This window comes from Schistocerca americana, chromosome 10, assembly GCF_021461395.2.
Source record: "Schistocerca americana isolate TAMUIC-IGC-003095 chromosome 10, iqSchAmer2.1, whole genome shotgun sequence".
In the NCBI taxonomy this organism is placed as follows: Eukaryota; Metazoa; Arthropoda; class Insecta; order Orthoptera; family Acrididae; genus Schistocerca; species Schistocerca americana.
Genome location: NC_060128.1, coordinates 188891020 through 188915601, shown reverse-complemented (window position 1 = coordinate 188915601; position 24582 = coordinate 188891020). Strand labels below are relative to the sequence as shown.

The window sequence follows — 24582 nt, the reverse complement described above, 5'->3', positions numbered from 1 at the left end:
AACCGCCGTCAGTGTCAGCCAGTTTGCCGTGGCATACGGAGCTCCATCGCAGTCTTTAACACTGGTAGCATGCCGCGACAGCGTGGACGTGAACCGTATGTGCAGTTGACGGACTTTGAGCGAGGGCGTATAGTGGGCATGCGGGAGGCCGGGTGGACGTACCGCCGAATTGCTCAACACGTGGGGCGTGAGGTCTCCACAGTACATCGATGTTGTCGCCAGTGGTCGGCGGAAGGTGCACGTGCCCGTCGACCTGGGACCGGACCGCAGCGACGCACGGATGCACGCCAAGACCGTAGGATCCTACGCAGTGCCGTAGGGGACCGCACCGCCACTTCCCAGCAAATTAGGGACACTGTTGCTCCTGGGGTATCGGCAAGGACCATTCGCAACCGTCTCCATGAAGCTGGGCTACGGTCCCGCACACCGTTAGGCCGTCTTCCGCTCACGCCCCAACATCGTGCAGCCCGCCTCCAGCGGTGTCGCGACAGGCGTGAATGGAGGGACGAATGGAGACGTGTCGTCTTCAGCGATGAGAGTCGCTTCTGCCTTGGTGCCAATGATGGTCGTATGCGTGTTTGGCGCCGTGCAGGTGAGCGCCACAATCAGGACTGCATACGACCGAGGCACACAGGGCCAACACCCGGCATCATGGTGTAGGGAGCGATCTCCTACACTGGCCGTACACCACTGGTGATCGTCGAGGGGACACTGAATAGTGCACGGTACATCCAAACCGTCATCGAACCCATCTTTCTACCATTCCTAGACCGGCAAGGGAACTTGCTGTTCCAACAGGACAATGCACGTCCGCATGTATCCCGTGCCACCCAACGTGCTCTAGAAGGTGTAAGTCAACTACCCTGGCCAGCAAGATCTCCGGATCTGTCCCCCATTGTGCATGTTTGGGACTGGATGAAGCGTCGTCTCACGCGGTCTGCACGTCCAGCACGAACGCTGGTCCAACTGAGGCGCCAGGTGGAAATGGCATGGCAAGCCGTTCCACAGGACTACATCCAGCATCGCTACGATCGTCTCCATGGGAGAATAGCAGCCTGCATTGCTGCGAAAGGTGGATATACACTGTACTAGTGCCGACATTGTGCATGCTCTGTTGCCTGTGTCTATGTGCCTGTGGTTCTGTCAGTGTGATCATGTGATGTATCTGACCCCAGGAATGTGTCAATAAAGTTTCCCCTTCCTGGGACAATGAATTCACGGTGTTCTTATTTCAATTTCCAGGAGTGTATATGCACAATGTATAGTGTAAAAGTTAGTAACAACTATACTTGTATGAATATGTAAAGTGTATTTTGACGAAGCGAACTGCATGGTAAACATGCTGAACGGCTAACAAATAAACATATAAAAAACATATGAACAGTGACGTACAGTTGGAAATAAAGAAATCATACTTACTGCAAATAAATCGAAGATAGTATCGCAAAACAGGCTTTAGCTGTATAGCTGAAATGCGCTATGCAACTCCTTATCGCTGGACGAATTGGTAGCCAACCGGGTGACAGTACACGGTAGCCAATGAGATTCGGTGAGTTTTCCAGATATTTCGAATTTTCCCAGTTGCGGTTAGGACGGGACCTGAGGGCACAGCTAAAGCTCTTGCAAGTGAAACGAGCAGCACACATGTTTACAGTCATATCCTACACATTTCGATGCGTCGCGATCTCCTGATGCTGGTTAAGGCGAGACCCAATAGCTCAGCTCAAATTGTTGTGAGTGAAACAAAGTAGCAGCCTATTTCATTTACGAAGTATGCAGAATTACGAACGAACAACGTGACTGTCTATTCATACTCGATTGACGACTCACCGTGTTCAGTTCTCATCTTCATTACGTGCAGCACGCAAAGGAAAAGCTGCACTTGTACCAAAATGCACCTTAAAATACGCACCAAGATGTCACAATAACCAGCAACAGTACAGACGATTGTAATAATCGAACCCGGTTGGGCATAAGCATACAACAGTCTAGCTGACAGGACAAATATGCTTTTCTCAAAAAGTTTCTACGAGGTTTGGAACTTAAATAGTGGCCACTATTTATTCACAACCGATACAAAAGAGTTACATGTTTGCACCTGTTCATGTCTTTCAAAGTAGTCGCCAGCGTTGTGTAGAACCCGTTGCCAGCGATGTGGAAGGCGTAGTATACCGTTAGCAGAGCCTGTTCTGTTGATGGCGCGAATGGAGCGGTCTACCGCCTGTCGAATCTCTGGAAGTTCTGAAGCGAATGCAACGAAGTGGTTCCTTCATATTCGGAACAAATCAAAGTCGCAAGGACTTAACTCCGGGGAGTTTGGTGGATGGTGCAGTACTTCCCAGTCCCATCGACCGAACAGAACAGTCACGGCTTGCGCTGTACGCGCCCGAGCATTGTCGTGCAAAATGATGGGTGGGTTGCGCAGAAAGTGTCGCCGCTTCTTTCGCAAAGCTGGTTGCAGGTGATGCTCCAAAAACGAACAATAATACGACTTAAGTCTTTGTGACTATGAATTGATTCCGAAGATGAAGGAACCACTTCGTGGCATTCGCTTCAGAACTGTTCCAGAGATTCGACAGAGCCGGCCGTTGTGGCCGAGCAGTTCTAGACGCTTCAGTCCGCAACCACGCTGCCGCTACGATCGCAGGTTCGAATCCTGCCTCGGGCATGGCTGTGTGTGATGTGCTTAGGTTAGTTAGATTTAAGTACACTACTGGCCATTAAAATTGCTACGCCAAGAAGATGACGTGCTACAGACGCGAAATTTAACCGACAGGAAGAAGATGCTGTGATATGCAAATGGTTAGCTTTTCAGAGCATTCACACAAGGTTGGCGCCTGTGGCGACACCTACAACGTGCTGACATGAGGAAAGTTTCGAACCGATTTCTCATACACAAACAGCAGTTGACCGGCGTTGCCTGGTGAAACGTTGTTGTGATCCACTGTGTAAGGAGGAGAAAAGCGTACCATCACGTTTCCGACTTTGATAAAGGTCGGATTGTAGCCTATTGCGATTGCGGTTTCTCGTGTCGCGTTATCGCTGTTCGCGTTGGTCGAGATCCAATGACTGTTAGCAGAATATGGAATCGGTGGGTTCAGGAGGGTAACACGGAGCGCCGTGCTGGATCCCAACGGCCTCGTATCACTACCAGTCGAGATGACAGGCATCTTATCCGCATCGCTGTAACGGATCGTGCAGCCACGTGTCGATCCCTGAGTCAGCAAGTGGGGACGTTTGTAACACAACAACCATCTGCACGAACAGTTCGACGACGTTTGCAGCAGCATGGACTATCAGCTCGGAGACCATGGCTGCGGTTACCATTGACGCTGCATCACTGACAGGAGCGTCTGCGATGGTGTACTCATCGACGAACCTGGGTGCACGAATGGCAAAACGTCATTTTTTTCGGATGAATCCAGGTTCTGTTTACAGCATCATGATGGTCGCATCCGTGTTTGGCGGCATCGCGGTGAACGCACATTGGAAGCGTGTATTCGTCATCGACTTACTGTCGTATCACCCGGCGTGATGGTATGGGGTGCCATTGGTTACACGTCTCGGTCACCTCTTGATCGCGTTGACGGCACTTTGAACAGTGGACGTTACATTTCAGATGTGTTACGACCCGTGGCTCTACCCTTCATTCGATCCCAGCGAAACCCTAAATTTCAGCAGGATAATGCACGACCGCATGTTGCAGGTGCTGGATACAGAATATGTTCGACTGCTGCCCTGGCCGGCACATTCTCCAGATCTGGTGGCCGAGCAACTGGCTCCTCACAATACGCCAGTCACTACTCTTGATGAACTGTGGTATCGTGTTGAAGCTGCATGGATAGCTGTACCTGAACAGCCATCCAAGCTCTTTTTGACTCAATTCCCAGGCGTATCAAGGCCGTTATTACGGCCAGAGATGGTCGTTCTGGGTACTGATTTTTCATGATCTATGCACCCAAATTGCGTGAAAATGTAATCACATGTCAGTTCTAGTATAATATATTTTTTACAATGAATACCCGTTTATCATCTGCATTTATTCTTGTTGCAGCAATTTTAATGGCCAGTAGTGTAGTTCTAAGTCTAGGGGACTGATGACCTCAGATGTTAAGTCCCATAATGCTTAGAGCCATTTGAAGATTCGACAGGCAGTAGACCGCTCCATTCGCACTATCAACGGAACAGGCTCTGCCAACGGTATACTACGCCTTCCACATCGCTGGCAACGGGTTCTACATAACGCTGGTGACTACTTTGAAGGACAGTAACAGGTGCAAAAATGGTTCAAATGGCTCTGAGCACTATGGGACTTAACATCTGAGGTCATCAGTTCCCTAGAACTTAGAACTACTTGAACCTAACTAACCTAAGGACATCACACACATCCATGCCCGAGGCAGGATTCGAACCTGCGACCGCTGCGGTGGCGCGGTTCCAGACCGAAGCGCCTAGAACCGCTTGGCCACACCAGCCGGCGTAACAGGTCCAAACACGTAACTCTTTCGGTTGTGAATAAATAGTTGCCACTATTTAAGTTCCCACGTTTGTATTTGGCCGACAAGGCGAGCAGAGCTGGTGGCGTAAAGTTGGTGATCGGCAGTCTTTGCGCCGAAATCCTGGGCTAAATTCCAAACCTCTCGGTAGCGTCTCACGAAGTGAGGGTGTCTGATTCGGTTGATGGTGATCCGGTTTGTCGGATGGGAACTTCGAAGCTCGGCGGCCCCTCGGTGCTATTCGCGAAGAGCCGGCTGTGACGATAGCGGGTTTCAAAACCCTCCCTCTTCCCGTCATCTCAAACACGGACATGATACTACACTTCACACACTCACATCACCGTCAGCTACACTTAACGGCTCCTCTTACTAATACAGATTATACTTCACTTCGAAAGATACCTGCGGGCGCGAAGGATAGGGAAAACCTTTCCAAATAGGCAGCTGAATCTGCCCTTCAGGATCTTCCAGCCATCCGTTCCATACTAGTTTATTTTACTGGTCGAAACAGACGGCTAGTACTGCAAATTCCTCTAGATCCTCGAACTCTACTAAAAGTAGTTCCATTTCTTACCCAAAATTCAGGGCCAGAACTATTGCAACACCAGGTTCAGTGGCATACTCACGTGTTCCGCGCAGCAATGTTATTAGCGCACGCCGTCAGGTATGAAGGGCAGCGTTGCCAACCTTTCAGCGTTACTGGATCGCATAACTGCATCAAAATTACCATACATTTCGTTAAGGGAATCTACACATCTACAATCTAAAATCCGATTTTGGGTGTCCGATCTAACGGCTTCCATGGGCAACAAAAAGTTCATATTCAATATTTCGCGTAATTATTGACCGAATTTAAGAATTTAACACGCTGTCATAATGTACTCATTAAGAGTAACCTAAGTTTAACACGACAAAATGAATATTACCATTACAAACAAAGTATTTGCCTTGAAGCTGACGGCGCTAAAATATTCCAACTTTGTTCCTCTGTTACTCGAAAATGACACAATTACAGACTTCCAACGAACTTCACGTACAGTTTCAAACCTTTGCGAAATCTTTTCTCGCCGACAGCCCCCACAAAATGATGGAAGGAAAAAGTTTATCGATTACTACAAGTACATGTTCGCTGTTCAGGTGGTCAAACTTCAGCATCTGCCAAGATGTTGTAATTTTTTACTTCGTTGCTATTGATGCTATTCTTAACACGCCAACACACTTTGCAGACAGTATGTGCATATATTGCTGAGTGCACGTGCTAAATTATATCACTGTTGCAGATACTTCTGGGGGGAGGGGAGGGGGGTAGGAGTGACAGACACTTAGACGTATCAAAAACTACCATCTGCTTGCACTGCGCGTGCAGCGAAGCTTCAGAATCAGCCGTGATGCTTTTTCATTTATCACTTCTTTACCACTAATGCCATTCGCAACACATTTTGCATATAGTATGTACGTATATCACCGGATACACCTGCAACATATTATCACCGTACAGCAAATAGTTCAGGAGATGAGAGGTCAAAAATAATGAGATGCGTCAAAACTGCGCTTCTGCTTAAAAGTCAGCGCAAATTACCTAATCTATAATCATCCAATATTTCATAATGAAAGCACTTGGCGACGGCCAACAAATTTAAGCATAATTTTAATCCTTTTCTGAAATTTTCTCACTTTACGTGCTTACCGTCAAGAAAAACGGAATTACAGCGCTATTATGATTGTTGCAGTGTACTGGGAAGAGGTCTCGACCGGCCTCGGACGGGGCTTTATAGTGGTACCACATAAAAAATATGCGCGTCCGATTATTTCACGCTTACTTCTCCACGTATTAATGCGATTGATTTTTAAATTTTTAATTAGGAAAGAATTTACAACAATTAAATAATATGGTTCATAAAATTATGCAGAGAAACAACTCAAATGCTTACCTTGGAAGAAGACCTACAAATGGAATGCATCATCACATCATCTTCTTCCTCCTGTGAAGGGTTAGGAACAGAAAAACTGAAAGTGGATGGCCGTGAATGTACGTGCGTTTTCTTCATGCTATTGAGCATGTTTTCAGCAGGATTTTTTTTTCTGCTCCTCACACACTGGCTAGCAAACAAACTTCCATTCAATGTGGAAGTAGCGAACCTACTCCTATTTTTCACTTTTATAAGATTCATCATACTAAAAACTCCTTCGCAGTCAGCACTTGAATATGTAATGGATAAACACGATAGTGCGAATTCTGGTGGGGCTGGGAACTCTCTCTCGCCAAATAAAGTTCTTATTTTGAGTACGATCCCCCAAAATACGTCCACTTTTGAAAAGTTCTTAACATTTTCGTCTATTTTTACGATAGGAAGTTTCTTCCAGTCATCATCGATTTGTTGTAGATGCTTATTATCATCTCTACTTTTGACATAACAGGTATAAGACAGGGAGCTTTTCTCTTTGTTTGTTTGAAAGAGTACTTTTAGGCGTCAAAACTGCAAGCAGTGGCAATAAATCATCATCACTTCAGTTCTAGACATCCCACCTGCATGAAATCCCAACATTTTCGATAAAAGTATTTCACGACATCCCATTGATTATACACCGTCTATCAAAAAGAACCATCCGATTTTTAAAAAATCATAACTGTTGTGTTATTTGAGATATGTGCGCGAACAACGTACTGTTGAAAAGAGCAAACTCTCGAGTTTTACTTGGCTCCCGTTAGGCAGCGTAAGTGAGCGCCCACTTCAGTTCTAGTAAAAATGGTGTCGGGACAACAGAAAGCGTTTAGTGCGCTACGTTTTGCGCATTGCGGATCAGTAATAACTGTTCAGCGTGACTTTCGTACAAGGTACGGTGTGGATCCTCCTACAGCACAGAGCATTAGACGATGGCATGAACAATGCCGAGAAACAGGTTGTTTGTGTAAAGGCAGATCGCCGGGCCGTCCCCGAGTGTCTGACACAGACGTCGAACGCATCTGCCACAGTTTCACGAGGAGTTCGCCGTGCAGCTCGACAACTCAACTTGCCCCCGATGTCCGTCTGGCGCGTGTTGCGTCGACGTTTACACATGAAACCGTACAAAATTCAGCTACTGCAGGCCCTTCGTGAAGGTGCCAAACTACAACGTGTGCAGTTCTGTGATGTCGATCTTGGCCAGATGGAGGATGACAGTTTTCTTCCACGCTTAGTGTTTAAGTGACGAAGCAACATTCCAATTAAATGGAAAGGTGAACCGTCATAATGTGAGGACATGGGGTACGGAACAACCACATGAAGTTGTTCAACACGAGTGGTAATCTGTTTTGTGCAGCTTCACGGGAAACGGTATATGGTTCATTTTTCTTTACCGAGAACACGGTTACAGGAAGCACATATCTCGACATGCTTGAGAACTTCCTTTTCCCGCAGTTGGAGACTGATTCGAATGACTCCATTTACCAACAGGATGGGGCAGCGCCACACTGGCGTCTGGAAGTGCGAGAATTTTTAAATCAAAGGAGTACTGAACGATGGATCGGTCGCACTGGACCAAATGATTCAGCCTTTCATTACTGGCCTCCAAGGTCACCTGACCTGACTGTATGTGATTATTGTTTGTGGGGGTTTATAAAAGACTGTTTCTGTGCCTCCGTTACCGACAACAATGAATAAACTGAGACATCACATAACAGCAGCTGTGGAAGGTGTAACTCAAGACGTGATCGTTGCAGTGTAGGAACAGCTTGAAGTATACCGTGCATCTCAAGGGGGCCATACTGAACAATTTGAAAAGGTACGAAAAAAATCTTTTTGAGTTTACCGTTCATTGGTTTCTGAATTGATCTTCAATTCCTAAATTCATTTGGCTGTCAGGAAGAAACTTCGCCCTGCTGTTAGGGGTCAGTGTCAGTTTATTGGTTAGAGCATACGCCCCACCCATGTAGCAAAGCAACATTTCCTTGTACCCTTCTTCCATCTGTTCATGTAAGTCAATAATAACAACTTTACCACTCTGGAAATACTTGTTTAAATCTGTGAATTTCGGTAAAATGTCGGCCAAAACTAATAAAATATTTTTTTAAAAATTGTCACTGAGTGATCGGTGAGTTTCTTCTGCCGCAGTCAGCCTCTCCTCTAGTTCTTTAAAATCAAAACTCACTGTTCTAAAATTATGACTACAAAGGCCCGCAAAGATAGCCATCTTGTCTGTGATGGATGCAACAATTTATGAATTTTGATATCTAGAATCCTTGAACTTCATGCAGTTGTGTCTCTCTCCTTGCACTTGCCTTAAAATGGTTGTGAATGTTCCTAGCTAGGTCATCACAAAGTCAGGAAAGACATTTACAAGCTTCACTGGCACACATGTGAAGCGAGTGACACATACATTTGAGAATAATTAGTCCTTGATGTTTTTCAGGTTACCTAGTAGCAACAGAGTTCCTTGACCGCATCATAGAATTACAACCATCAGATGCAAACCATGTAACATTGTTTGCAGCAACATTGCACTCATAAAATGAAAGTATTGAATTAGAATAAACTGTTTACTTGTTGCACCTTCATTTACCTTATCATATTTTCCCTGCTTCGAAATTTCACAAAGACTGAAAAATTTACTCTCAATTTTATTTGTGTCTTTATCAAAATATCTAACTACGACACACGGCGTCTGTTGACTCATCAGTAAAAACGTTGAATGTTTTATGTCCCAGTTTTTCTGCAAGTTCATTCTTATGGCTCTCTACTATCACATTCTTTACGATGTTGGAACATCTGGTGCAACGCAAATGTATAGCGTCGGCGGGTTTAGAATCAGGAAAGCAACTTTTAACTATGCCCTCCAGTTGATCTACAACAATAAAACGATGATTGTGTTCTGCCACGAATTCTGCCGATTTCTTTTTCAGTAATGTGAGCCTGATTATTTAAAGACGCATCAGTTGTAGCTCATTTCACAAATGTTCTCAAAATTGTATGGCTCTTAGATGGCACCACCTTCACTTTTTTGAGAATATTTTCACTTTTAGAATTTTTTTAACACATTCCAATCCAGACACTAAAGTTACATTACGGATTCTACATTTAACCCTTTCAGAGTTCGATTCATCAGTAAACATGAAACTTTAAATTCAGGATTAGTTTCCCAGATTTTTCTATATTTTTGTTTTCGCCTCTTACATTTAAACATGCCCGCTGTAGATTACTTTGGAGTACTAGGACCACTATCACTGTCTTCTGTTCCCACTGATAAAATTTTGCACTACTTAACACCTTATAAATCACTCATTATCATAACCTGAGCCAACAAGTTAACTGTAATCGTTTTCTCTTACGTATGAGCACTGCGCAGGATGCAAAGCAGTCAGTACGGTGAATTCCTGGGCATTCAGCTCGGAGAATAATCTAAGTTGACTAACGAAGCTGCTGCGTGATAAAATTGGGGAATCCCCCGGATGGATATTGGGGAATCCTCCAGCTGGGCAGAATGGTATGTAGCCTAATAAAAATCGGATTTTGGAAATGAACTGTAAAATTTTTTAAAAAACATAAAAAATAAAATAATAAAAAAGATGAAATCTGAACAATAGTAAGCGTTTCAAAAGATCGTACAATAGACGCCCGAGCAGAAGGGTGGATCGTGTGTTCGTGCACGACCTTAAATTATCGTCGTATACGTACGATCGAGACCTTAGTTCTACGTAGCCGGTGACAGCAGCGGACAGACGACATGTTTCGAAAGAACATTGTCACAACGTCCAAAATCATAACAAATGGTTCAAATGGCTCTGAGCACTATGGGACTCAACTGCTGTGGTCATAAGTCCCCTAGAACTTAGAACTACTTAAACCTAACTAACCTAAGGACATCACACACATCCATGCCCGAGGCAGGATTCGAACCTGCGACCGTAGTGGTCGTGCGGTTCCAGACTGTAGCGCCTTAAACCGCTCGGCCACCCCGGCCGGCAAAATCATAACAGGTATGAAAGAAACAGTCAAATATTTCGTCGATCAAGATTATAAATTTAATTGAACTTGTGCTAACAATAACCTCGTAATTCGCGACACATTCGCAAGAAAACGTGACATTCGGGAAAAAAAACAGTAAAATGTTTGTGACAAGATTATAAATTCAATTATTGCTCGTTTCGCTAGTAACAATTGAAGCCACAACTTCGTAATTCGCGACATATTTGGAAAAAACAGTTAAATATATGCGGCAACAAAGATTATTAATGTAATTTTTGCGAATACAGCTCACATTCCAACATAACATTGGCGTCGAGCTTAAGGCACAGATCAGTCTCTCACCAGAACCTGGTATTTTAGCTTTCACATTCGATGACATAACCAACTCACAAACTTTCACTTGTCAACCTAACCGAGACCTTGCGCTATGCTACATAGCAATCTGCCACCACAACTATGTCTTTTGGCTTTCACATTCGTTGTCTTCGCCAACTTTACATCCAAACTGCCCCATTCGAACCTAAACACAACATTGAAATTCGTGACGTACTCGGGGAAACAATCAAAAATTCGTGACAATCAAGACCGTAAATTTAATTGCAGCTCATTTCACTCGCAGCAATTGAAGCTATGCCATTAGGTCGCAACAAAAAAATACGGTCAAATTTTAATGACAATAACGAAGAACGGAATTGTTTAAATTTCACCTCTATTTGGTTACCTGAAAGTACCATCGCACTGGTTACGCGAAGCTGACGCGTGACCAGTCTATGACCAGTAGAGAAACACTGCCACTCTGTAAAGTATCGGACAGGGTGGCGGCAGAAATGAGAAAACTGAGTTTAATAAACGTCGTACGGAGTACAAGAAATTATGTGGCGGCGTAATGGAATATGCTGTAAAGAACGTCATATGAAATAGAATGTTTCTTAAAATGGAAATTGTGCTCTGAGGAATCTGCGTAACCACAATCTTGGAAACTGGGACTTTTGTAAAATGCAAGACAAAGTTTTCGGAACCAACACTGGGCCACGCTACAGACCAGACCGTCACCACAACCAGTTTTCCTGTTGTCAGATTCATTGGCATCGCTTACTCACAACCAAACTATAATACTGTAATATGACACAACATCCCCAGAAATCTTGTCACATTCCGAGCCGAGAAACATACAAACAAGAAATGGATACGAAAACTGTAATCAACTTACTGGGTGTTTCAAAAATGACCGGTATATTTGAAACGGCAATAAAAACTAAACGAGCAGCGATAGAAATACACCGTTTGTTGCAATATGCTTGGGACAACAGTACATTTTCAGGCAGACAAACTTTCGAAATTACAGTAGTTACAATTTTCAACAACAGATGGCGCTGCGGTCTGGGAAACTCTATAGTACGATATTTTCCACATATCCACCATGCGTAGCAATAATATGGCGTAGTCTCTGAATGAAATTACCCGAAACCTTTGACAACGTGTCTGGCGGAATGGTTTCACATGCAGATGAGATGTACTGCTTCAGCTGTTCAATGGTTTCTGGATTCTGGCGGTACACCTGGTCTTTCAAGTGTCCCCACAGAAAGAAGTCACAGGGGTTCATGTCTGGCGACTAGGGAGGCCAATCCACGCCGCCTCCTGTATGTTTCGGATAGCCCAAAGCAATCACACGATCATCGAAATATTCATTCAGGAAATTAAAGACGTCGGCCGTGCGATGTGGCCGGGCACCATCTTGCATAAACCACGAGGTGTTCGCAGTGTCGTCTAAGGCAGTTTGTACCGCCACAAATTCACGAAGAATGTCCAGATAGCGTGATGCAGTAATCGTTTCGGATCTGAAAAATGGGCCAATGATTCCTTTGGAAGAAATGTCGGCCCAGACCAGTGCTTTTTGAGGATGCAGGGACGATGGGACTGCAACATGGGGCTTTTCGGTTCCCCATATGCGCCAGTTCTGTTTATTGACGAAGCCGTCCAGGTAAAAATAAGCTTCGTCAGTAAACCAAATGCTGCCCACATGCATATCGCCGTCATCAATCCTGTGCACTATATCGTTAGCGAATGTCTCTCGTGCAGCAATGGTAGCGGCGCTGAGGAGTTGCCGCGTTTGAATTTTGTATGGATAGAGGTGTAAACTCTGGCGCATGAGACGATACGTGGACGTTGGCGTCATTTGGACCGCAGCTGCAACACGGCGAACGAAAACCCGAGGCCGCTGTTGGATCACCTGCTGCACTAGCTGCGCGTTGCCCTCTGTGGTTGCCCTACCTTTCCAGCATGTTCATCCGTCACGTTCCCAGTCCGTTGAAATTTTTCAAACAGATCCTTTATTGTATCGCTTTTCGGTCCTTTGGTTACATTAAACCTCCGTTGAAAACTTCGTCTTGTTGCAACAACACTGTGTTCTAGGCGGTGGAATTCCAACACCAGAAAAATCCTCTGTTCTAAGGAATAAACCATGTTGTCTACAGCACACTTGCACGTTGTGAACAGCACACGCTTACAGCAGAAAGCTGACGTACAGAATGGCGCACCCACAGACTGCGTTGTCTTCTATATCTTTCACATCACTTGCAGCGCCATCTGTTGTTGAAAATTGTAACTACTGTAATTTCGAAAGTTTGTCTGCCTGAAAATGTACTGTTGTCCCAAGCATATTGCAACAAACGGTGTATTTCTATCGCTGCTCGTTTAGTTTTTATTGCCGTTTCAAATATACCGGTCATTTTTGAAACACCCTGTATAATCCATAATAGCCAGATCAATAATTGCCTCTCTCGTGCTACCCATGTCGAAAACAAAAGTTATCAATTCATATATTGCGGCGAAACAAATCATTAGATTCAGCAATTCTCACTGGCTGCTTTGTACTACCAACCGACTGGTTACGGCCAAGGGAAAGGAACTGTCAACAACAGCACACAGCATCGATAAGGGGCTCCGGAGAGGGTGGAAAATTTAGTCATGTAACAGGCGCTTTTTATCAAGACTATTGGGAATAAAAATTTGAAAAAAAAAATTACTTACATTTCTAACTACTTCAAGCAATGGATTTCTAAAAGTATTGGTTAGTTTTAAGATTATAATTATTTTTGTAAAAAGTTGACATAAGGAAACTATCCACACTTTTCTATGTACGTAAGGCTCTAAATTCTCTGAGATTTAAAAACTAAGAAAATCCTTGTGTTAAAATAAGCACAATACCCCAGTGAGTATATCCTATAATTTTGAACGAATTCTGGCTAGTAGAAAAAAACAGCATCGGCGGACAACGCAGCTGATGCCGCAAGTAAAATTTAACCGTACACGGTCATGCCCGCAAAGTGTTTTGTTTAAATGGATGAATAAACCAGAAATAAGGCAGTAATATGTGTGTGTTATACAATGAGGTGGCAAAAGTCATGTCGTAGCGAAATGCACGTAACAGATGGCGATAATATCGCGTACACAAGGCGCACTGGCGGTGCGGTGATTTGTATTGAGCCGATCCACGTGAAAAGGTTTGCGACGCGATTATGCGCCCACGACGGGAATTAACAGACTTTGAACGCGGAATGGTACCAGGAGACCTATAAGACGTTCCATTTCGTAGATTTGTCATTGGCTAAAAGACAAGGAACTCTGGCTGAAATAACCGCAGAAATCAATGTGGGACGTACGATGAAAGTATCTGTTAGGACAGTGTGGCAAAATTTAGCTTTAACCTTCACGCGCTCGCGCGGGCGGCGAAGTGACCGCGTTTTTGCAATTTCGCGCCATACTTATTCCACAAAGGTAACGAGGCGGCGGGAGGGACATGTATTCTCTAGTTGCAACTTTTTCCGACAGATGCTGCTCAAAGTTGGTCCAAGTCGCACCTCTCTGCCTCTCAGGACAAGTTCAAATAGGTCCGAACACGTTCGGGGGTCAGTTTACCGCCTTGCGAGCGCTTACGAGACTTTGTTCTACTCGTCTACTTCGGAATGTAAGTATTTCTTTTTGTAATTCCCCTATAATTCCTAAATTTTATAGACTCTTCCAATTCTCTAGTGAATGTACATGTGCTCCAGAATTTCAACATCAAGAAGAACACAAAGGCGGCCTGCATGTATATTTTTCCGCTTACTTGACTTGGCAGCAATAAATTCGTTACGCATTTTTTATTTCAACACAGCTAATATGAAAGAAAAAACGAGAAGACAATTCTTACATGCGTTATCTTTGGAACTGATGAGCGAAAACCTGAAAGAAAGAGCTAAATTGAAGCATTTACCAAAAGATTTGTTAGTATTTTTGGAAAATTACAGAGAGAGTGACGTAGTTTATTCAGCTGTATCAACCCCTACAAGGAGAGGAATATGTTATTTGTATGGCTCAAAAAAGAATATAAAAGCGAGAATGTGGAAGAAACGTCTCTCTACGACATTCAACCACGACAGTTACGTGCAATAATTGTCAGCCTCAAAACTGAAATGAAATGGATACAGACTGATTTTTCATCTGACAGAAATGTTTGTGACGTTTTCAATCAAAAATTCTTTTTTCAAAGCAAAATTAGCTTTTCTTGTGACGAGTTAAGACAGTGAATAATTCTAGTCTTAAGTATTACATTATATAGTCCCAAAATATTACAATTAAAAAAAATGTTCTTATATTTCATTTGGGTATTTGGCTTCCTTTTTGTATTCAATTGTATATTTTTTGTTAAATAAATAATTTTGATTACAAATGTGTTTGCAATATTGTGTGAGATATCCTATGTCGATATTTTGTGGAAATATGACCTTTAAAAGGGGAAAACCTCTAGAGATCGATGAAAACTCGCGTGACTATTTCTAGCGCGACCGCATGAAGGTTAACGGGCTACGGCAACAGGCGACCGGCGCGAGTGCCTTTGCTAACAACACGACACCGCCTGCAGCGCCTCTCCTGTGGTCGGGCGCCAGGACAACTGGAAAACGTAGCCTGGTCAACTGAGTTCCGATTTCAGTCGGTGAGAGCTGTTCGAGTGTGGCGCAGACACCACGAAAGCACGGATGCAAGTTGTCAACGAGGCACTGTGCAAGCTGGTGGTGGCTCCGTAATGATGTGGGCTGTGTTTACACGGTACGGACTGGGTCCTCTGGTCCAGCTGAACTAGTCATTAACTAGAAATGTTTATGTTCGGCTACTTGGAGACCAACACGAATTATGAATGACAAAGTCCCGTGTCACCAGCCCCAATTGTTCACGATTGGTTTGAAGAACCTTCTGGACAATTTGATCCCCCAGGCCGCCTAGGATGAATACCGTGGAACATTTATGAGACATAATGGAGGAGCCAGTGCGTGCACACTTTCGCAATTATGGTCGGCTGTAAAGGTAGCACTGCTCAGTATTTCTGCAGGGGACTTCCAACGAGTAGTGCAGCACACGACACGATGTTACAAGCAGCAGGTATTTTCTGTGATTTGTCAAAGGCATTCGATTGTATGAACCACACCATCCTTTTAAATAATTAGAATTCTATGGAGTCACGGGCAGTGCTGCAAAATGGTTCGAAAGTCATACCTCGCTATCAGGAAACAAAGGGTGTCAGTGCAAGGGACTAGTGAATTAAGTCATCAGTCATCATCAGAGTGGGAAGAAATTACATGTGGTATCCCACAAGGATCCATCTTAGGACCATTGCTTTTTCTTGTGTACATTAATGATCTCTCATCAGTTACACTGCCAGAAGCAGAGTTAGTTTTGTTTGCAGATGACACAAGTATTGCAATAAATAGTATGTCGAGTGTAGTTCTAGAAAGATCTGCTAATGATATTTTTGTGGATATTAATAAATGGTTTAAAGCCAACTCACTGACATTAAATTTCGAAAAGACTCACTATATGCAGTTCAGAACCTGTAAGAGGTCTCCACTCAGCATATGCATAAAGTATGAAGAAGAGCAGATAGAAGGGGTTGAGAGTCTTAAATTCCTGGGATTACAACTTGATAATAAATTTAGTTGGGAGGAGCACACCACAGAACTGCAGAAAGGACTTAACAAATCTGTATTTCCAATACGAGTGTTAGCAGACATAGGCGACATAAAAATGAAAAAGCTTGCATACTTTGCCTACTTTCATTCCATAATGTCATATAGTATAATATTTTGGGGTAACTCTTCAAGTCAAACAAAAGTTTTCAGAGTCCAAAAGCGTGTAATAAGTATTATTTGTGGAGTAAATTCACGGACGTCCTGTAGAAACCTCTTCAAAGAACTGGGTATACTAACTACTGCCTCTCAGTATATTTACTCCTTAATGAAATTTGTCCTAAATAATATATCTCTTTTTCCAACAAACAGCTCAGTTCATACATACAATACCAGGAACAAAAATGATCTGCACAAGGACTTAAAAGCGCTTACTTTAGTTCAAAAAGGGGTCCACTACTCAGGAACCCTCATCTTCAATAATTTGCCAGCAAACATAAAAAATTTAGTTACAAATAAAGATCAGTTTAAAAGGAGCCTGAAAGACTTACTAGTGGCCAACTCCTTCTACTCCATTGACGAATTTTTTAATAGAAACAAATGATGTATATATTCATACTATCCTACTCCATTGACGAATTTTTTAATAGAAACGAATGATGTATATATATATTCATACTATTAATATTGTTATTTCAGCTTTTTATATAAAAAATAAAAAAATTGACATGTTCCACATCCACGAGGATCTCCTCAGCACGGATCTATGGAACGAAAAACTAATCTAATGTAATGTAATGTAATGTAGGAGGTACCCCGCGACTGACCTGTGCGCGCTTGACGCGGGTCCTGGCCTCGCCGCCGCCCTCCTCGGCCAGCAGCTGCCAGTCCAGGCCGGCCGCCTGCCGCTTGGCGACGCGCGCCTCCCCCTCCGCCCCCGCCTCCGCCTCCAGCTGCAGCTCGCTGTCCGGCACGCCCCCGCCGGCCAGCAGTCCCAGCACGGCGCGCTCGCTGCGGCCTCCGCCCCCGCGCAGCACGCGGGTCGGCGACCACTCCAGGCTGGGGTCCACCTCTTCGGCCGTAGCGTACATCGCGCACACCGCCACCACCAGACAAACGGCTCCAGTAGCCGACATCGTCCTTTCTTTTTCCGTTCTTTTCTACTCGGTCCGAGTTCAGGGAACGTATACGCCAAAGGATAAGCCGAATCTCTGTATTCAACTGTCACCGTTGCTCTTAGACCACAGATATTCGTGGACCGCTCACTCCCTTTATCTCTGCCGAGTCGAACACAGAGGCAGTGAAAAAGCGGGTCAACTAGCAAAGCACTCTACGAGCAAGCTTCCCTGTACAGAATATGGACAACTTATTCGAAAAAGGGCATTCGAATCCTGGCAGGAAGAATGGGCCAAATTACAGGACTATGCGCAAATACAACCACGAATTCCGAAGCGACCTTGATTTCAGAACGTTTATTGAGCCCGACTAGCAACAACCGCATTGAGTAATGCTCAATCTTGGGACATTCCGAGAGCATTTATAGCGACTGCATATAAACCACACACCAGCCTGTCATTGTGACGATACTACTCGGGGAGATACAAACCGTATATTATTTCAGTGCAGAAAAGATAATGAGGCAAGGAACAAATTCGTAGCATTCGTCATCAAGAATAAAATCCCGCAACCAATGTCAGTGAAGTCATTGCTATATTAACCCAACATTAAAACCTTAAGGAGATAATCGAACTCATGCGTAATTGACGGATAACGACATAAAGATTGATAGTAAACTATAAGGGGCAGTAAAAGCGAAGGAACACCAAAAGAAGTGGTGGATATTTAGTGAGAAAGAAGTCATTATTATTGCGCAGCAATGACTGAATGGTGTCTGACAGAAAAGAAGATAGGAATATTTGCGAGTACTGCGGCTGTCTAATTTATGCCGCCCATCTTCGTAATGGTGTCTTGGAAAATAGCAGTTCTTATTCCACAACCTTAGTCACGGTGCTTCTTATTGATCCTCAGTTCAAGAAGAATTTGCGGTGCAACATAACAGTAATCATAATAGCCGCTGTGACGCCATTTGGTGCGCAGTTTGAGCTGCATTTTGTAGCGTAGTTTGTTGTCATAGTATCGTTGGTTTATTTTTGTCTGTGCTGTGTATCAGAAACCAAATACTGTCTCTTCTGTCTCCGAGGAAATTATATTATTTAATGGAGTTATCAGTCTTTCTTTACGACATCTTCCGTTTTCTTTTCTTTTTTTTTTTTTTTAATTCTTAGTGTTTAACTTGACCCCCACCGCAGCTATTGTGCTGTATTTTACGACTTTCATTTCCTTCACCATAAATTGTTCAGATTCTTTTCTTTTTGTAGTAACTGTTTTGATTTACTCATGGTACACACGTTATTACTAATTATTCATCACAGTCTGCGCCTAAGATGTATGTCTAAATAGAATTTTTTCCAACACGAGCTTCGATTTCTTGAGGTAAACAGTTCTTTTTTGATAACTATTTCGATTTACTACTGCAAGTAAATACATATTCGAAACGGCGCATCGCAGTTTCCACCTCGGCTACCATTTACTTACGATAAATAATTTTTTTAGACCGAACTGTGCGTAGCTATGTCTGTTACATCTATAGAACTACTTGTTACAATACGCACTTCTTTATCTTATCCTCTTATTTATACGTTATTGGTCGTAATAGCCGTAGTTCGATTAATTTTCCCACCAATTTACCACATTCTCGAAATCGGAATCGGAACGTTATAGTTTGCGTGTTGTTTACGACGTTGTCGCATATTCACTATATAGTCACAGGTCAAAGTCGGGTTTTAGTATCGCAATTCCCTCTTCATCCGATTTTCATATAAACTGAATTTAATTTCAGTCACATGTCGATAACAGCGCAAATTAAATGCACCTTATTCTTCAGTTTGTTACGTAGATTTTTCTTGCGTTTTTCTCCGAATTGGTGGCTTCCACTTATTTTACGTGCTAAATCCAGTGGAAAATGAAAGGCTGGTGGCACAGAATCTGGCTTCAGTTTCCTTCCGAACCAGAGACGTCCATGTGAAAACATTCAGCCAAAAAATAAAAAACGACGCACCATGAAACATATATGCATATGGGACAGAAATTAGTAGATGTGATCTACATGTACAGACAAAAAATGGTTTCAGTTTCAGAAAAATTGGACGATTTATTCAAGAAAAAGAGCTTCACAAACTGATCACGTCAGTAACGCGTTGGCTCACCTCTGGTCCTTATGCTAGCAGCTTGACATTGATTGACAGAGTAGTTGCATGTGCTGCTGATGGACATTGTGCCAAATCCTGCCCAATTGGCGCGTTACATCGTCAAAATCCCAAGCTGGTTGGAGGGCCGTGCCCACAATGCCCCATACGTCTTCAGTTGGGATGAGATCTGGCGACCTCGCTGGCCGAGATAGGGTTTGGCAAGCATGAAGACAAGCAGTAGAAGCTCTCGCCGTGTGCAGCCGGGGATTATCTTACTGAAATGTACGCTCAGCACCGCAGTGGGATGCCAACCTGATTGTCGCCCGACATACGGCCCGACAGTGAGGTCTGATGGTCTGGAGCGCCATTTCGTTTCCTAGCAGGACCCCTTTGACTGTCATCCGGGGCATTCTTCTGGCACTGCGGTACGTCGACGATTCTGTGGCCCGTTTTGTTGCTCTTCGTGACATCCCGTCCTGGGCTAACATTTCACCAAGATAATTCCCACCCATACACGGCGAGAGTTTCTACTGCTTGCCTTCGTACTTGCAACATCCGACCTTGGCCAGCAAGGTCACCGGATCTCTCCTCAACTGAGAACGTGAGGAGAATTATGGACAGGGCCCTCCAACTAGCTCTGGAATTTGATGATGTAATGCGCCAGTTGGACAGAATTTGGCACGACACCCCTCAGTAGGACATACAGCAACTCTGTCAATCAGTGTCAAGCCGAATAACTGCTTGCATAAGGGCCAGAGGTGAATCAATGTGTTATTGACTTGCTCAGTTTGTGAAACTCTTTCTCTTTAACAAATCGTGCAATTTTTCTGAAACTTTAATCATTTTTTTGTCTTTACATGTAGATAACAGCTACCAATTTCTTCCCATACGGATAATTTGTTCGTTATGCGTCCTTTTTTTTTCATGTAACTTTGTGGGGCTTAAAATTTTTCCTTATCAAGGCAAAGGCCTCGTCCTTCCATCTGTGGCTAATGGCTCTGAGCACTATGGGACTTAACATCTGTGGTACTTCCATCTGTGGTACTTCCATCTGTGTGAAAACAGTTACATAAAAATAATTTGAAAGTTCTTCGTACGAACAGATAAAAAGGAAAGAGTATGAAATTAATATCACATCGTCCCCCTTCTCTCCGTCCATCTCCTGTGTCCCTCCATTCTCTGTATGCCTCTTCTTCCACCCTCTCTTTGACCTTGACCCATATTTACATTGTTATTGCAAACAAAACTATGGCTGGGAACTGAAATTGATTAAAATGAATGGATAAATTGATAAACTGCTTAAAATGAATGTATAAATTGACTAGGATCATTGTATACAGGGTATGAGATAGTCCTCTCCAGCTGTTGCATAGTTTTAGCCTACAGACAGATAGGATTACCAAGTTTTGGACTGTTCAGATTCTCCAGCTGTATTGTAATCATTAGCTGATAAGCCATAAATACAATTTTCGTGTTCTATGTTGAAACCAACTCTGATGAAGGAAACAAAACAATACATTACTGTATATACAATTTTTGTTTAAAATTATGTACAAGCAGACATAATATATGTGGGAGAAACAGTTTGTCTGACGGTTTAAATGCCCTATTATAGTAGGTCACACTGAGAGTGAGAAAGAAAATGAAACTGCATATTTTCAGAGCATAGCATTTTCTTTCTTGCAGTTAGTTTTGACAGAAAATTTGTATATTATTGTTTAAAAATATACATACCCCACGTATGTCTGAATGTTTGGAAACAATGTTTCCTGTTTATATTACTAGTGAATCTGGCAATGCTTTGCAGTTGCTAAATGTCTATGGAAACTCTCCTTTTCCCCCTATCTCTGTCTATCTCCTCCTCCTCGTCCTCCTCCTCCCCTCTCTCTCTCTTTCACCCACCTCCTCCTGCTCATTTCCTCCTTCCCCCCACCTCCTACTCTGCCCCCTCTTTCTGTCAGTCTCCTCCTTCCCACTCTCTATGTCCATTTTAACACCCGCCCCATCTCCTCCTTCTATTCCCCCTCACACTGACATTAAGGGATGTTTATTGTGCCAACAAAAAGGCGATGGCAATTGAAGTCGTTTAAGCTGAGAGATCAAGTTCACGTAGGAAGAATTGCGGCACTGTTTCCATCAGTGGAAAATTTGCACAGAGGATTCTAGGAATAGAGGAGGGAAGTACATTGACAGTGAGGTAACTAAATATGTAAATTTTTCAAATAAAATATTTTACAGCAATAGTCCTGTTATTTTATAGCCACATCTCATAAAAATCCGTTTCAACTGAACTGTGCTATACACACTCACAGTACAGGAAACAAAAATAATTTTCATATTGACTTTGCCTCCTCGTCCTCATACCAGAACAGAGTTATGTTCTATCATGATGAGTTACGCATCAGGCTCCCAGACAACAGAAAGCAAGAAACTGGGAATCTCCACCAATTAAAAAATAAAAACTTGCCCCATTATCCACTCTTTCTGCAACATATCTGAAATCTGTTGAGGAACTAATAGTTCTGATAGCTACATTGTTCATTATAGAGCAGCATAACAAGTGGCAATGTACTGCGAGCAGAACTCAGCAAACAGCTGGAGTATTCTCTTCAAAAAATAGAATGGTAATTAGTACAGTAAATATTAAGCCTAACTAGTAGGATATAAATAGCATTCATTTAGCAAAACTGAGGAGGTACCACAGCTTTTTTCAAACTGACAACTTTCTTTTTTATTTACTCAATTAAATTTATCTGCCACAGACTCGAATACCATTAAGTGGTACTGTATTGTCAGTGTTGCATACTCATTAAATGTCCACAATTTGCTAGTGTCGTGTTAACGTATACCTCAACTCGTTCCACATTCCCAAATGTTATCTTTCATAGCAGTACCTATGAGACACAATGATCTGATCAAATGAACATCACTCTTCCAGCTATTGTCAGTTTTCCAACCTCAGAGCTGCTGCTTCACATTCCTCAATGACCTTGTATAATAACATAGTGAGAAGAAATTATTTGAGGATTATTTTGGACAGTAAGCCTAATTATTTACAGTTTAATACTGATTGTTTTGCACAAATAGTTTTGTGGACATTCCATTAAATCCAAAGAAATACTGAATGAGAAGGCTGTTAGTGGCACCTAAGTTAGTGTTGAGTGAGTTACCAATGAGACCGGAACTAAAATTGTGGGTCCCAAAACAAATCAGAAATGCTTAACTTCATTTTCAAATGTGCCTTTACAAAGGAAAACCCAAGGGTATTGGCCCAAATCAATTCTCATACCACTGAAAGGTGAGCAAAGTAGATGTAGCATCAGGAAACAGCTAAAACAGTGAAAACTGAACAAAGCTCCAGGTAATGATGGAACTCGCAACAGATTGTATACTGAATTTGCAGCTGAGTTATTCCCTATTTCAGCTATAATCTTCCATAGATCCCTTCAACAAAAAAAATGTGCATAGTAGCTTCAAGAAAGTACAGATGACGCCCATCTACAAGGAGGATACCAGAAATGATACATAAAACTGTTGTCCATTATTCTTGACATCAGTTTGTTGTAGAATCTTACAATATGTGCCGAGCTGAAACTAATGAGTTATCTCGAACAGAATGACGTGCTGCATGCCGGTCAGCACAGCTTCTGAAAACATCGATTGTGTTAAACTCTCATTTCTAACACAGCATACTGAAAACCTTGTGCCAATATAGCCAGATGGACTCTGTATTATTAGTTTCTGAAAAGCATTTGACTCAATACCACACCTAAATTTATGACCGACAGTACAACTGTATGGAAATCAAGTGAAATTTGTGATGGAAATGAAACTTTTTTTTGTAGGGAGGGTGCAGCATGTTACCTCAGATGGAGAATCATTGACAGATGTAGAAAGAAGTAGCTTCAGATGTGCCCCAGGGAAGTGTGTTGAGACCCTTGCTGTTCATGTCATATATTAATGACTTTGCAGACATCAATAATATTAATGTCAGACTTCTTGTAGATGATGCAGTTATGTATAATGAAGTACTGTGTGAAAGAAGCTGCTCAAGTATTCAGTCAGATCTCGAAGCGATTTCAAAATTGTGCAGAAATTGGCAACTTCCTTCAAATGTTCAGGAATGTAAAATTGTTCACTTCACACAATGAGAAAACAGAGTGTAGTATGAAAACAATGTCAGTCAGTAACAGCTGGAATTGGTCAACTTGTACCACTCCTGGGTGTAACACTTTGTAGGGATATGAAATGTAATGATCACATAGGCTCAGTTGTCAGTTCAGCAGGTGGTAGACTTCACTTTATTGGAAGAATACTGGGAAGTGCAATCAGTCTACAAAGGATATTGCATACAAATTACTCGTGCGACCAGTTCTAGAATATTGCTTGAGTGTGTGGGACCTGTACTGAATAGGATTAACGTGAGATATTGAATGTATACAGAGAAGAGCAGCATGAATGGTTACAGATTTGTTTGGTCTGTGGGAGAACGTCACAGATGCATTGAAGGAACTGAACTGGAAGCCTATTGAAAATATACGTAAATTATCCTGAGAAAATCTATTATCAAAGTTACAAGAACTCACCTTAAATGATGGCTCTAGGAATATACTACAACCCTATATGTATTGCTCCTGTAGCTATCGTGAGGACGAGATTAGATTAATCATTGCATGCACGGAGGCATTTAAACAATCATTCCTCCTGCACTCCAAATGTGTATCAAATGGGAGAAAGCCCTATTAAGTGATACAATGGGATGTACCCTCTGCCATGCTCTTCACAGTGGTTTGCAAAGTATAGAAAGAGATGTAGATGTAGGATACAGTAAACTGGCAGAAGGTTATGGTTTTTGTTTAGTTTCAGCTTACGCTGGACAATGAGAATAGATGCATAAGCTATGTGCTGTATTGCAGTGATTCATGTATTTCAGGAAATTATAGAAAACTTATTA

General features: G+C 42.8%; 1 long non-coding RNA gene across 1 annotated transcript in view; it reads right to left on the bottom strand.

The window, feature by feature from the left end:
• LOC124552743 overlaps positions 1-17259 on the bottom strand; it is a 35686-nt gene extending 18427 nt beyond the window's left edge. The window contains exon 1 of the long non-coding RNA XR_006967977.1: positions 17208-17259. This is a non-coding gene — a long non-coding RNA (uncharacterized LOC124552743). The remainder of the gene's footprint in view (positions 1-17207) is intronic.
• Positions 17260-24582: the final 7323 nt, after the last annotated feature.